The following is a 16,038-nucleotide window of genomic DNA, read 5'->3' on the forward strand; positions in this document are numbered from 1 at the left end:
GTTACTTTCTTCACTGGCATTTCCCTCTCCCCACCATTATCTAATAAGAAGTTCCAAACACTGAATTGGGAAGTCCTTGAGAGGAAAAGACTAAAAGCCTTATTTGGTTTCCTGTCACTAATATTAGACAATATAAGGCTTGGTACATATATGCTTGGAGAATAAACCTGGTGGAAAAAGGAAAATGGAATATTTCCCATTTATCAAGACAAAGGGTTCATGAAACTCCTAGAGCCTAAGGGAGCTTCCACCCCAAACCAGAGCAACAGAGCCTGAAGAGAGCAGAAGCAAAAAGGGGACAGATCTTATACACTGCTGGTGAGAACGCAAAATTGTGCAGCCACTTTTGAAAATGGTTGGAAGTTCTTTATAAAATGTTAAGCAGAGTTACCACATGACCCAGCAATCCATTCCAAAAAGAGCAGAAAACATAGGCTCACACAAAAACTTGCACAGGAATGTTCACAGCAGTATTATTCACAATGGCCAAAGAGTGGGGAAAAAAACATATTTCCATCAACTCGTGAATGGATAAGCAAAATGTGGTATCTCCACACAATGGAATATTATTCAGCCATAAAAAGGAATGAAGTACTGCTACATGTTACAACATATTTGAACACTGAAAATATTATGCTAAGTAAAAGAAGCCAAACACAAAAGGCCACATAATGTATGACTCCATTCATATGAAGGGTTCAGTAGATTAATGGTTGCCAGGGGCTGTGGGAGGGAGGAATGAGGAGCGACTACTTGTGGGTATGGGGCTTCCTTTTGGGTGATAAAAATGTTCTTGAATTATATAGTGATGACGGTTATACAACCTTGTGAATATAAAATTGTACACTTTAAAGGGGGAAATTTTACAGCATTAAGACTTATATCCTAATTTTAAAAAGGGGGGTGGTGTAGAAACACAGGAAGGCTAGAATCCACGCTGCATCCCCGATTTCTTCTCCTTCAGAAGATTCTAACATAATGATGCCGACAAATCACTTAACTGAACAGTGGAGGAAGCTGCAACCATGACATTTTTTTTTTTTTTAAGATTTTATTCATTTCATTTGACAGACAGAGATCACAAGTAGGCAGAGAGGCAGGCAGAGAGAGAGAAGGAAGCAGGCTCCCTGCCAAGCAGAGAGCCCGATGCGGGGCTCGATCCCAGGACCCTGGGATCATGACCTGAGCCGAAAGCAGAGGCTTTAACCCACTGAGCCACCCAGGCGCCCCAACCATGACATTTTTTAAACACTTCGCAATATAGGTTGATTATACCAAAGACAGATGAAATTCTTCATGCAAAAATGGGAGCTTCCAAGTCTTTTCCAAAGGAAAAGGAGAACTTTCATATATGTTAGTAAACTTGTATGGAGGTAACTAATCTACATTTCTAGTTGAGGAAGATTAAATCCTAGCAGAATCTTGGGACTTTGCTGAAACATTCAGGTGCGGTCATAGCTTCTCCTACCAAATCACCAGGCACTTTAATCCACACTAGAGCTGGGCAGGAGAAGCCACAGAGTTAACAACACAATGCCTCTGTTGGCGACTGGTCCTTGGGGACTACTTCTCTTCTCTTTGGAATAAACAAACAGCAGGGGATAAAACCAGAAAGGCAATATGGCCCAGTAGAAAACACAGCAACTGCGTGCTCCCAATTTCACCACCCAGTAACCCAGCAACAGAAAACTGGGAAAATCGCAGTTTCTCTGGACCTCCATAAGATATTATCGCATACCCCACAAAGCTGCGGTCACAATGCAGGAACCAAAAGCGAGACTCAAATATGAGTATTCTTCCCAATTCACCTCAAAGAAAACTAGTCGGTAGTACTGTACGTGTTTTGGTCATACTGAAAAAGAAGTCTCATGACCTCTTCTCTCTGATGTACTAAAGTACATTTAAGTGTGAGAATGTCATACCGAAAATTGTAAAACAATTACAATGTCCAAATTAGAATCCTTGACTCCTTTCTTTCTGTGAAACCTACAGCCATGTAATTAATCCTATGCTCCTCTTGCTTTCGATTTCATTCCCTTTTCTTTATCTCCAGAACCTACCCAAGCCACCAGCTCTCACCTAACTTGTTTCCTAACTTGTCTTTAAAATCCTTCGGTTACTTCCCAAACTGTAATAAAACTGAACCTTGCCTACGTCTGCAGCTCCACCTTCTACTTACCCCTCTACTTCTTTTGACTCCAGCCAAACTCACGTTTCAGTTTCTTTCAAGCTTTTGAATAGCTCTGCCCAGAGCAGTTTTCTCCATCCTTCTACTGGCTCAGTTTGCTCCCTCACCCTTCAGATCCCAACTCAACTTCACTTGCCCCAGGAAGGTCTGACCTTATGAAGGTCAGAGTAGATACTCCTCCATACTCGCCTCCACTCCCATTACTAAATACTTCTCGAACTAGTCTGTACTAGACGGCAGGTCGCATGAGAGCAGAGTCAGTGTCTGGGGTTTTCATTGCTCAATACCCAGACATATGCCTAGTACCTCGCGGATACTCAGCATATACTGACCAATACGTGAATGATTATAATTAAGCAAAATCTTCACTTGCTAAAAGATTTCACATGATATTTTCTTCATATACAAATATTTTAAAATATTTCTTCATTGTAAAGAACATTATCAACAAATGCAATTCTTCCTAACAATTGCACAGAAAAGGGACTTAAGTACACATGCAGTTTCCACAACAAAGGCTCTCATTGTGATTATATCAAAAGGAGCTAAAACTACTACCACAGTGGGAATGGAGCTCCTAACACGCACTCCTAAAACTCTGAATCTCCTTAATTGGAAAGATCAGAAAAGCTACATGAAACGCAAATTATAAGCATTCCAGTCAAAGCATGTACACTGGAGTGGAAATACACGAAAATCATCATGTTGCTGGCCCCATTCCCTGTTCCCACAAAAAAAGTTTGGACACACTTGAGAGAAATGCCCCTTACTCCACACAGTTCACCAAGTGAAGGTTACTGTGAAATACTTCAAATTCCAGAAGCACTCAGGACTGCAAAGGCCATGAGAAGAGAATGTTCCAAGCACAGACTAACGGACAGAAGAAACAAATGAGATAAACCTTGATGCATGATGGCTATCTAAGAAAGTCTAAACACAAGACTGAATGCGTTTGTTCCAAAGTCATTAACCAAGCTTCAGTTTTGAAACATGTTCAAAATACTTAACATATTTTATAAGTCTCCAGTGTAAGTGACAGACGTTTGTTATTCAAGATAACTAAATAATTGCCTTCGTCTAGTTTAGGATTAATAAATCTCTATCGCATTTCAGACTTAGGTTTTGTATTTGGATTTTTTTTGTGTAACAACAATTTTATTTCTTATTATGTATTTGTTGCCTATGCAAACAAGCATAGATTCTACCAACTACCAATCTACAGATTCTACCAACTCAAGAATTTTTATTATCGTTTTGGGGATGGGACCACACTTTTAATTCTGTTCACATTTTAACTCAGCAACTTTAATCCAGTGATCAAAGCTTCATTAGCTTACAAACAAACTGTTTCTCAGGTAAACTGAATTGCCCCACATCAGGAACTTAAGCAAGTAAATAAGTTCAAAAAAGGCAGAGATTATAAATTAGGGCAGACAAATCTGTATCTAGCCCCACGCCAGTAAAGAGCATTCTATCAATATAGTGAAATGCTAATCTCCTAATTAACAACCTAATTAGGTAATTATGGCTTTGCAGAGGGATGCCGAAATGAAATATGACAACATGGTCACCTCTTTATATGGCACCTGTGGGCCTTTTCAGCTGTCACTGCATAGAGTGCAATATCAATTTGAACAGATGACAAAGTGCTGTCATTTTTCATTCTGATAATATACAGAATGCTTTGGACAGAAGCAGTTTACAAAAAGAAACATCTTGCCTGGTATTTTCCTAATTTAAATATGCTCAAATACATCATTAAAATTTCTGCATGTTTTTTATATCATATATAGGAGAATTACCATTTACGACAACAACCACAACAACAACAACCCTAACTGGCCGTCTTGCTGATATGTACATGCGGAAACTACTGCAATTTTAATTATGAAACACATGACAATGAGAAAAGCACCAATTCATCATGAGTCTATTATTCATACTTTTTAAAATACTGTTAGCATAAAAATTAAAACCTAAATTTTGACCTTTTTTCTCAGAAAAACTGAGACAGAAAATCACACTTATAATTTCCCATACCAAAAGAGCACTTTCCAATATATAAGCATTCAAGTCACATAAAAGCTCCATATACCAATGTCCAACCTCACAGAGACAGGAGTGTACTCTGAAAGACAGCTGTCACAAGGCTACCACTCTCCCACTGGCCACTAAAGAGGACACTGGTACCACCAACACAAATACAACTCTTCTTCCATGATATTGTTTTTTCTTTTTTTTTGTTTTTTTTAAGATTTTATTTATTTATTTGACAGAGAGAAACACAGCGAGAGAAGGAACACAAGCAGGGGGAGTGGGAGAGGAAGAAGCAGCCTTCCCACTAAGCAGGAAGCAGGATATGGAGCTTAATTCCAGGACCCCAAGATCATGACCTGAGCCCAAGGCAGAGGCTTAACCAACTGAGCCACCCAGGCGCCCCTCCATGATATTGTCTTAAAGAGAATTTTGGGGGAGGAGAGAAAGGCTAGCCTGGGTACCTCAACATCATTTATGTCAACATACATGAAACCATATTCTATTTTTTTTTTAAAGATTTTATTTATTTATGTGAGAGAGAGAGAGAAAGAGAGCGTGCACGCGTGCATAAGCAGGGGAATGGGGCAGAGGGTTGCTGGGAGGGAGGTGGGCAGGGGGAAGGGTTAAATGGTTAAATGGGTGACGGGGATTAAGGAAGGCACTTTTTGGTGAGCCCCAGATTTCAAATATAAGTGATGAATCACAAATTCACCTGAAACTAACCTTACACTCTATGTTAACTAACTGAATTTAAATAAAAACTTGAAAACATTTTCTAAAAATGGAATCACAAGCTCAAAAGACTTGCATGACTTATTTTTTAAGGCTTGGATAAATACTGCGAAGGTGCTCTCCAGAAAATTTTCAACAATTCTATTCCCACTAGCAATATATTTGTAACCAATCACCACCAATCTCTGCTAGCAATAACTATTATGATTAGAGTTTTATTAAATCTTTAAAATTTTGTATTATAAGGGGTGCCTGGGTGGCTCAGTGGGTTAAAGCCTCTACTTTTGCCTCAGGTCATGATCCCAGGGTCCTGGGATCGAGCCCCCATATCGGGCTCTCTGCTCGGTGGGTAGCCTGCTTCCCTTCCTCTCTCTCTGCCTGCTGCTCTGCCTACCTGTGATCTCTGTCTGTCAAATAAATAAATAAAATCTTTAAAAAAAAAAAACAAAAAACTTTGTATTATAAGATTATACCTATAACCAAACACTTATACAATATAATCAGTAACAACTTTCTGCAGGCATTAAGTTTAAAGGAGTAAGAAGAGCCATAGTTGACGACCGTCCTAAAACAAGGGCCAGCAACCACATCTAAAACAGCATGAAATAGTGACAAAACTACTGCGTTCACAGTAAAATGAAACAAAACACTTCCAAAGGTTTGAATCCCAGCTTTGTCATTATCAGCTCTCCGTCTTCAATCACTTTACTTCAAGCTTCCATTTCAGCATTTGTTAAGATGGAGACAAGGAGAGTACCACAGCCCTTGTTTTTACAACTTCAAAGGGCAGTCATGGCACACCAAAAAAAGGCCCCTCTGTTGTGGGGCCATCCTGGGTGCTGGAGGGAGTTTAGTGGTGTCCCTGGTCTCTGCCCACAGACGCCGGTACGCCTCTCTCTGAGTAGCGACAACCAAAAATGTCTTCAGACATTGCCAGGTGTCCCCTGGTGGGACCCCGCTTGAGAACCACTGATCTGTAGGAAATTTTGGCTACAAACAAACCAGCATCTCTTAGATCAGCAAGTTTGGGGCTACTAGAATCTGGACAGCTGGAGTCTGTGAATCCCAAATGAAATTCTAAGTTACCAATTTTTCTTATGTTCCAGTATTCTTAAAAAAAATTTTTAGGTGAATATGGACAGCTTTTTTTTTTTTTTTTTTTGGCAGTGCTGGCCTCAGTTTGCAGACTGTCCAGCTTACACAGTTAATAACAGAGCCAGCATTCCAATCCAGGTGTCTGGGACTCTAAAGTCCCACCTCACATGGCTTCAAGATTCAACCTCAGGTCTTCTTCGTCCTTTACATCAGCAACTATGGAAGCTCAGATTAAAAATACACTGCTTTTTTTTTTTTTTAAGATTTATTTATTTATTTGACAGACAGAGATCATAAGTAGGCAGAGAGGCAGGCAGGGCAGGGGGAGAAGCAGGCTCCCTGCTGAGCAGAGAGCCCGATGTGGGACTTGATCCCAGGACTCTGGGATCATGACCTGAGCCGGAGGCAGTGGCTTAACCCACTGAGCCACCCAGGCGCCCCAAAAATATACTGTTTTTTTAAAAAATTGCTTTAGAAAGAAAATTAGTCCTTCCAATAATTTTCTACCATTTTCTCTACTAAAGAGTACTTAGTTATAGTACCTCAAGATAAATCCACAGGGAGCTAAAAATGTTATTTTTTTAAGTTTTACATATTCAGTCCATTTGATCTGCATCAATAAAAGCATAAAATAAAAATATACCCAAACTTATAAAAATATACTCAAGTATAGGATATGAAAATCTAACAATGCATATATTTAGGAGTAAATGTGACATGAAACTCTATTTCACAAGTGATTACTATAATCTAATTCCAATAGTCATTTTAGTACCTTCTTGCTGTTCCCAGATTTTAAGTTTTGTCGTTTAAGTGGTTTCTCCCATTTTTCTCACTTTCAATTACTTAAAACTGTTTTCTTCTTTGGGTCCAAATTTTGTTTCTTCTATTAAATCCATTTCCTCTGTATACCTAGATTGCTGCTAACCAGAGATAATAAATTTTGAGTGGCTGGTCAGGATTTATTTTCTTCATTTTATATTCTATGCTATTTCCTTATACGATAGAGTATGAATGAAAACCAGTACATAGAAGAACAATATTTCTTCAATTCTCACCTTGTGGAGGCTGGGTATTAAAATAAAAATAAACCCTTGGGCTGGGAACTCCCTGGCCATATTTCTCTCACTATGCTAGGTGTCTCTATGCCCCCTTTCAATCTTGTATATATAAAGTCAACAAACCACTGTATGCATTTGGGAAGCACCTGGCCTATCAAGGTCTTTTCCCAGAATTAGTGATGAACACAGACCAGAGGGAAGAGCTGAGGAGTAGCTCCCTACCTGCCATCATGAGAGAAAGAGCAGCATTTTAGATCTGAACCATTCTCCACTGGGGTCTGCCGATAATCACTTGTGTGACTTTAAGAGTGTCATTTAGAACCAGGAAGCTTGGCATCCTGGAAAGACCTTAGCAGGACTTGAGTTGAGCTCCTCATTATTATCCAGATGGGAAAAAGATTCAAGGATTTGTAAATGACCAAAATCAAAAGGCTGTTAGTGGCATACTGAATTCAGGATTCGAGTCCCTCTCAATCTGGTGCACTTTCTACTAAACTGTCATTCACTGGGCACCAGTTTCTTCATCTCAAGAATTTATAATTACTCTCCTTGTTCATTCACTTCATGTACTACAAAGAGGACCAAAAGACAAGAATCTGGTAGCATTTAAAGTGCTAAGAACAAGGGCGCCTGCGTGACTCAGTGGGTTAAAACCTCTGCCTTCAGCTCAGGTCATGATCTCAGGGTCCTGCGAGCCCCACATCGGGTTCTCTGCTCAGTGGCGAGCCTGCTTCCCCGTCTCTCTCTGCCTGCTTATGATCTCTGTCTGTCAAATAAATAAGTAAAATCTTAAAAAAAAAAAAAAAAGTGCTAAGAACACAAAACAAAAGTATTACAAGGTCATCTCCTCATCTAAATCCTATCCCTCCTGAAAATTAGCCTGATGATATAACAAAAGTATTCACTCCGTCACTTCCCCAAACACAATCAGTATGTTAATTACAATATACCCTACTCTGGCAATTTACCAGTAGACTTCTGATCAATAATCATTACATGTGTTGTACCTCCTGTTCTGAACAGTGGGTACCAAAATTTCAGTCATCAGGTAGATGAGAGTTCATAATCAGGCAGCCTGGACTGTACATAGCTCGCAGATGTGCTTTGGTCTATACAGCAGTTTTTTAAATGGCAAATTTTTAAAATTAAATTCATTAAAATCCAGATTTTAAGCATCTCTTGAATGCCCCCTCAAGAATATTATCCTCTCCCAGCCAAAAAAAGAATATTATCCCTCATTGGGATTAAAATTAAAAATTTTTTAAATAAAATACAAATAAAAAAACCAAAAGAATATCATCCCTCAGAAGATCCAGGGACACCAGACCCCTTCCTCAGACAGCAATAAGCAACTGGAGCTGAGCAGCAACTGCGACCTTCAGACTGGTCATATGCCAGCCAGTTCACCGAGGTCTGTCCTACTCTTTTATCATGGGCACTTGAGCTGGAAGACCCTGAGATACATGCTCAAAAGAGAACTAATAAATACTTGTTTACTCTTCTTTGGCCTATTTTTTCTGGTGTTATCACTCACTAGCTATGTGAGTTGGGTAATATATTTAACCACTAAGTCTCAGGTTGCTCATGTGTTCCGTGGGGGTAACACTACCTATCTCACAGAACCACAAAGACTGACGGAAGTAAGATGCACAAAAACATTTAATGATGACTAAATATATACGTGCTCGATTGTTTTAAATTTAGCACAAGCTGAAATGTGCTAACTGTGGAGTCAAAACTTCTCTAAAACCTCAAACTCACAGAAAACACAAGGTCAGGGCACCTCCCCTGGGGAAAAAAATGCAATGTGACAGAATTCCTAGTCATATAATTTGGCATCTATTGCTGTGTCCTTAACAATAAGGCCTATATATCAGAATAAGAGATTTCCAGCAAATTCTCTTCCCCTGAAATACATACAAATCCACTGAACTGCAGATTTCTAAAGTCTTCAGTTATGAGTCAACAAATAAAACAACTCCTCCACTGCACCAAAAACTATATTATGTATTTACCATGATAGATAAGGCCACGAGCTTAGCAGCGGCCGCATTCCCTCCTCATTATCCCTGCGGTCTAGCATAGCGAAGCTCACCCAAGCTACTCCGACGCTGTGGCTCAAGGGCTAGCATCTCTGAAGTCTATTCAGAGGGTCGCCATCCACCCATCCACACCACAGTGAGTACAAACACCAAAGTCTAGCAGATAATCCCTTCTACTCACAGCTCCAACCGCTGCATACACTCAGGGAACTTCTTTAACTTCTCTGCGTTCTAGTTTCCTCGTCTGTAGAAACAGGATGCTAACAACACCTTTCTGTATGGGAATGAGACAACGCATTTAACACAATGCCAGCAGACAGTAAGTGCTCATTAGCTACCATTAGCAGTGTTCCCTCCTGTGTGCTCTACAGTACCCCGTGGAGACGGCTGGCATGGTACTTTCCTACGGTTTACCCGCGCATACTTACATCTCCCCCACTGGAATGTCAACCACCTCAGGGTGGGCGCGGGTGCTGATGCCTTTTTGCATCTCCAGGGTCTTAACACTTTCCCTGGCACTGCTGAATGAATCAGAGATCGTCAGAGCATTTATTAACTGGAAAAATTATGAGCAGAAACTGGACTTTACCTCTCTTGACTGACGCTAAAGCCCTCACTGACTCTGATGCCTATAGACCCTCCAATTTACCTCCCAGTATCCCCACTATAAGCAGCAACGGCTTGCTTTATTCAGTCTGGTCTACTTGCCACTCTAAAACCATCATAGACATCGCATCTTTGCATCTTACAGCTATCATTTCAGGGGACCTTAACCATGTATCAAGCCCTTTATCCACATTAGCTCATTAAATACTCACTACATTCCATGAGATCAATATTTTCCCTCTAATCCTACCCACACTTGAGGAAAATAATGACTGGAATTAAGAAACTTCCCAAAAGTCAAGAAGTAAGAGGAGGGACAAGGAACTGAATCCAGAGTCCATGTTACTCTCTATAGGTCTTCCATGCTCCTATTCAAAGTTGAACTGACCCACCTACCACCTTCTGACCTTGGAAGATCATAGTCTTTTCTACATTTAAAGGGCTATCTGTACCACTGATTTTGACATTCATAGTTTTTCTCATTTATAGTTTCTTCAATATATAGTTTTATATAATGTTATAGTGTGTGAGAAAGAAGGCAAAGCATATAATGAAAAAAAGCACAGATGCAGGCATCAGACAGACCTGGGTTTGAATCCTGCCTCTGTCTCATACCAGATGTAAAATTTATCCTGACTCTTCCTAATCTGTAAATTGAGGTTAAAATGATTAAATAAGAGAAAACTATATGTAGTTTCAGCACATAGTAAATAACTTAGTTAACCCCATGTTATGAAGCATTACCTGACCATAACACACCCCTCAAAACTTACTGACCCACCCCTCCTGTGCTGTTGCTGTATCACAGAAAGAACCTTCACACAGTGTAGTTATCACTCTGTCTTGGAATTATTTCCTTATCTCTTTCACGAAATAGAGCACCCTTCAGGCAAAGACTGAATCTTATTTACCCATACATTCTCAGTAAATATTTGCTAAGTGAGATTATTAGAATGAGTATTTCTAGGATCCCAGAAAAGAAAGCATTTCCAACTGGGGTTGTATCGAACTGATTGTGGGAAACCAATTTCTTCTGGGCCCCAGGTAACATCTCAGTTAAGTGGAAACAGAAAAGGAGAGGCCTAGGCAGGGATACTGTCCTACCAAAAAACAATGGACAAAGAGAAAACAAAGGTGATTTGAGGTCCTACTTACCTAGAGTAAAGAATCGGGTAGGGAATTAAGGAAGGGGGCTTTTTCAAGCATAGCTGGAGCTAGATCAAGAGGTATAATGTGAGTACTGTCTGGCATCACAGTCATTAAAAGTAGATACGACCACAACGCTAAATGACAAAGTGGCCACTAGCATGCCTCACAAGCTCCGGCAAACTTGGAAGTGTGTAAACTGAAAAAGATGAGCACAATAATCAACACTTCATCAAGAACTCTTTCAGCATTTACTAAGCACCTTGTGTGGGGTCACAAAATGAGGAATAAAAAAACAGTGCTAACGTTTCCTCTTGTACTAGGCTTTTAAATTAACAATCCTCTCCTTTTGCTTGTGAAAAATAGAATGAGAATGCTGACTTTGTTTTAACTGATGTGTGTTAAGACCTGTCTCCATCTGTTTAACCTGGGGAAGTTTTTAACTTTGCTGGTTTTGGTTTATAATGTGATGCTTTGCGCAGTGCCATGTACCCTAACGGGCTTCAAGAATTACTTGCATGCATTCCAAATAAAATTTTAACCAATTTGTGAGTCAACTTTTGGGCCTTCAGTTAAAGTAATAATCTTGTTTAAACTACTATTTTTTTTTTTTTTTTTTTTTTTAGCCTTCACCAGATTTAGAAGACTCCTTGCCATTCTCATAAAAAGCTGAATCCAAGTTCCAGCAGCACTCCAGCTAGAAAAAAGTTTTGCGAGGCTGCTTACTCCTTTGGGACCACTGGGGAGAAGGAGAGCTAAGGAAACAGGGACCACAAAGACAATGCTTTAAAAACAATTTGCATGTTATGAAGATTAGGACACCTACATGTTGCCGAGTGGTAGGGTCAGAAACTGCCGGCGGAGCCAACCCTCCCCCCACCCAGCACGACCCAGTCCACTGCCTTCTCCTCCCCCAATCACACACCCAGCTGTCAGGCTCACAGCACCCTCCAGTTCTGGAAAGGACGAAGAAACGGATGCTCAATGGAGACAAGGGCCAGGGAGGCTACCCCCCGGGGCAGCGCCCAGAGCGGAGGAGTAAGGAGGGTTGGGCTCCTCGGGTGGGCTGACGGGAGGGTGTGCGAGGGTGCTAGCGGCTGGGGCAACCTTTACCTGAAGCTGCTGCCACACTACGGGCCGGGTCGGCTCCAGGACACGCTCCTGAGGGAAGGGCCCGGCTTCCCCGCGCCTCCCGGCCCCTGACCCGAGCTCCGCACTCTCAGAATCCTCGGGAACTGGCGCTCCTCCCCGCCGGCTCAACTGCCTCTTTCCCGGCTCGCCCTCATGCCCCCACTGGTCGCCGCCGCCGGCCGGCCAAGCAGCAGCCCTGTTACCCCGAGCCGCGCCACGACCCGGAACCGCACCTCGCGCACCGGAAGTCCCCGACCGGGAAGAAGCCGCTGGCTGGGGACGTAGTGCGCAAGCCCCAGAGCCGAGAGAGCAAGGAGCGAAGCTCTCCCGGGGGGCGGGGCCGAACGGAGGCCGTACGCATGCGCTGCACTTCTGCGGTCCGGTTAAGGCCTGAGTCACAGATTGTTAGCTGGGAATCTGGCGGACGTGTCAACCCGTGTATTTGCGTCGCATAGAAATCAACATTAGGGTTCTCCTTCAAATCTCCATCTCCTTTCTCTATGGAAGAAAGTTCTCAATTCATCCAGAAATGAGTGACGAGACAGCTTTACGTCTGGGTCGCAAAAACTTGGGTTCTAATGCCAAACATAACTGGTTGTGTAGCTTCGGAAATGACCCTTCTCCTCTCTTGACTCGGTTTTCTCATCCATACAGTAGTTCCAGTTCTAGAGTATTCCTGTGAAAATGGAATGGGATGATGCTTGTAAAGCACTTCGCACTGTGCCTGACGCACAAATGCCCAGTAAATATTAGTTATTACCCTTGTTACCTTAAAATGGAAATAACTGTCTTCCTCAAGAATTGCAGAGAATTGTGTGTCAACTATACTTCAAAAAAATAAGTGAAAAAAAATTTTTTTAAAGAACTGAAGGGAGGTTTCCGTGAGATAAGAGGACTTGCACAGAAAAGGAGCTCACTGTTGGCCGTCTCTCTCCTGACAGAACCAGGGGAAGACAGCGTGAAAGGGAAAGGACGACTCAAGTAGTGCAGTGATAGGATCTCTCTTCTGAGAGATAGCCCAGAAAACTTCTAAAAAATGCACCTTAGCAAAAGGAAAACAAACAAACAAAAAAGGCTGAATTTCAACCCTGGCGCATCATTACACAATATTAAAGTCACCAACAAACACACCATGTATCCTCCCTCTTGTTTTCAAATACGTGACTGATCTCTTAGCTCATACATGGGAAAAAAAGAACCTTGACACCCGGGGCGCCTGGGTGGCTCAATGGGTTAAGCTGCTGCCTTCGGCTCAGGTCGTGCTCTCCGAGTCCTGGGATCGAGCCCCCCATCGGGCTCTCTGCTCAGCGGGGAGCCTGCTTCCTCCTCTCTCTGCCTGCCTCTCTGCCTGCTTGTGATCTCTCTGTCAAATAAATAAATAAAATCTTTAAAAAAAAAAAAAAAGAACCTTGACACCCAAATGCTTTCTTGCACACACAACACCACAGTTCCACTGGGGACCTGTTGGAGGTGCTCTGCTAAACCAAAGTGGTGTGAACACGATTTGAAAATCCTGTTTGCCAAGGTCACCAGGCTAGCTGTCCCCTCCTAAATATTAATCTTCATTTTCACTTTCCTCTTGAACTCCAGTCTGAAGCAGAGCTGCTGTTTGTCCCTCTGACATATAAAACTCGAACTATCTAAAACTGAAATCAGCTGGACCCTCTAAGCTTGTACAGGTTCTAAGGAACTGTACCTTTCACTAGTTTTGTGACTTCATACTTCAAGTACCCCTATAAATTTCCTTCTCTGTAAAATGGGAATGACAAGTCCTAACTAACCTCACTGGGTTGTCATGAGGATTAAATGAGTTCATACATACAACTTGCATAGAAAAGAGCCTGGCACATAGCTGACATTTGCTAACATTTACATAATATGCTTACATTATGACTACACCTCTGTCAGTGAACAGATACTGATCGAGTGCATATGTATTAAGTTTATCCTGGGCACTGGAGATTCAGTGGTGAAAAAATGAGACAGGGACTCCGCCCTCATGAAACTCACAGTCAAGTTTGATTGAATTTGAATTAGTGGGCAAGTTGGAGTACAGGGAAATATGAAAAGATTTCAAGGACAATGTTGGGCACTCCACTGAGAATGGAAACTCTGGATTTATGATGATACTAATGTAACGGTTTGTGTGATTTTTCTAAAACTGTTAGTTTCAAAGGTCAAGATACAGGTACACAAAGAGTAAGAAATTGGTTTAATCATAAGAAACAGGTTTACCAGCAGGTGTGATGGGGTCAAGGAGGACCTTGAAAAGCTAAGGACCTTAGCTTTTTAGAGTACTTTTTATTTATTTATTTTTAATATTTTATTTATTTACTTGACAGAGAGAGATCACAAGTAGGCAGAGAGGCAGGCAGAGAGAGAGGAGAGGAAACAGGCTCCCTACTGAGCAGAGGGCCCAATGCGGGCTCCATTCCAGGACCCTGGGATCATGACCCGAGCCGAAGGCAAAGGCTTTAACGCACTGAGCCACCCAGGCCCCCTAGAGTACTTTTTAAAGGGCCACAGAATGGATGCTGGCTAGGTGTATATAAGAGGATTCCAGAAAGGCTCATGTCACTAGCCTGTAGGTCCCAGAACATATGTGATAAAGTTCACTAGTGAAGTAAGGCAGGAAGATGGAGGTTATCCTCAGAGATGATGTCTTCATAACCTCAGATAAAGAGCCATGTGAGAGTGAGGTCCTGACTGAAGTAGAATGGAGGGAAACATTATTGAAAGTGAGACAGGGGCACCTGGGTGGCTCAGTTGGTTAAGCACTGGGCTCTTGTTTTCAGCTTGGGTCGTGATTTCAGGGTTGTGAGATTGAGCCCCACATGAGGCTCCATGTTCAGTGCGGAGTCTGCTTGGGAAAATCCCCTCTGCCCCTCTCCTGGCTCTCTCTCTCTCTCAAATGAATACAATCTAAAACAAAAGAGAGAGAGAGAGAGACAGTCAAGGAACTGAGATGCCATGAGGACCTCAAAGACTCCCAGGATGATGGATAGACATAGGGTGAAAAGGAAACCAACTGGAACGGTGTTAGGAAGGTAGGCAGATGAGGAAGAGAGTAAACAGACCAATTGCAAGGAGGAGACCATAGTAGAGAATGGAGGTTCCTTTTCTTCTGGTCTCCAGGACTAGAACAGGGGCAATGGACAAAGGTTCAAAGACACCCATTAGCTGTGTGCCTCCAGTAAGTTATTTGTTTTCTCTGTATCTCAGTTCCTTTACCTACTTTGTTGTGAGGATTCAATGAGATACTGTGTGGAGACTTCTTAGAACATTGTCTGGCATACAGGAAGTGTTCTGTAAATGTCAGGTCTTATTGGTCTAGTACACCAAGATAAGCAGCAAGAAGCAGGGCCTTATGCATTTGCTTTCCACAATTCCTGTGCAAACTTCAGTTGTCCTATCCCTTTCTACTCAGTCAACTTCCATTCGTGCACCTCCTCCTCCTCTACTCCTCCTCTTCCTTCTTCCCCTCCTCCTTCTTCTTTTTTAATTTATTTTTCCTTAAGATTTTATGTGTTGGTGGGCAGTTCTCTGCCGGTCTTCCCTCTCAGTCGATGGCAGCCAGACGGTTGGAAGTTCTAAGATGGCTAGAGTGGCCACCAGGACACCTGGTGGCCTCTCTAGTGGCAATCTTAGGTTTCTATACAACATGTGGCAGTATTATAAAAGGATAAGCCCCAGTGTGCTTTTTTAAAAATATATATTTATTTATTTTTAGTGGGGAAGGGTCAGAGGGAGACAGAGTCCTGAGCAGACTCTATACTGAGTGCAGAGCCCAACACGGGGCTCAATCTCACTTAAATCTCAGTATCAGTTGAAGAACACCACTTGAGCCAAAAACAAGAGCCAGCTGCCCAACTGACTACGCCATTCAGGTGCCCCAACCCCCAAGTGCTTTTTTTTTTTTTTTTCTTAAAGATTTTATTTATTTATTTGACAGAGAGAAATCACAAGTAGGCAGAGAGGCAGGCAGAGAGAGAGGAGGAAG

At 41.9% G+C, this 16,038-nt stretch overlaps 1 protein-coding gene across 4 annotated transcripts in view; it reads right to left on the bottom strand.

The window, feature by feature from the left end:
* The window catches only part of MAPKAP1 (MAPK associated protein 1), a 243,342-nt gene extending 231,091 nt beyond the window's left edge, over window positions 1-12,251 (bottom strand). Inside the window, exon 1 of one of the 4 annotated variants that reach the window (XM_047699107.1) lies at window positions 12,021-12,251. The gene's annotated coding sequence lies outside the window, so the exon portion shown is untranslated. Of the gene's footprint in view, window positions 1-9,336; window positions 9,430-12,020 lie in introns of those variants that run through there. The other 3 variants (XM_047699106.1, XM_047699109.1, XM_047699108.1) reach the window with 3 other exon arrangements.
* Between the last annotated feature and the right edge of the window lie 3,787 nt (window positions 12,252-16,038).

This window comes from Lutra lutra, chromosome 13 (assembly GCF_902655055.1).
Source record: "Lutra lutra chromosome 13, mLutLut1.2, whole genome shotgun sequence".
NCBI lineage: Eukaryota > Metazoa > Chordata > Mammalia > Carnivora > Mustelidae > Lutra > Lutra lutra.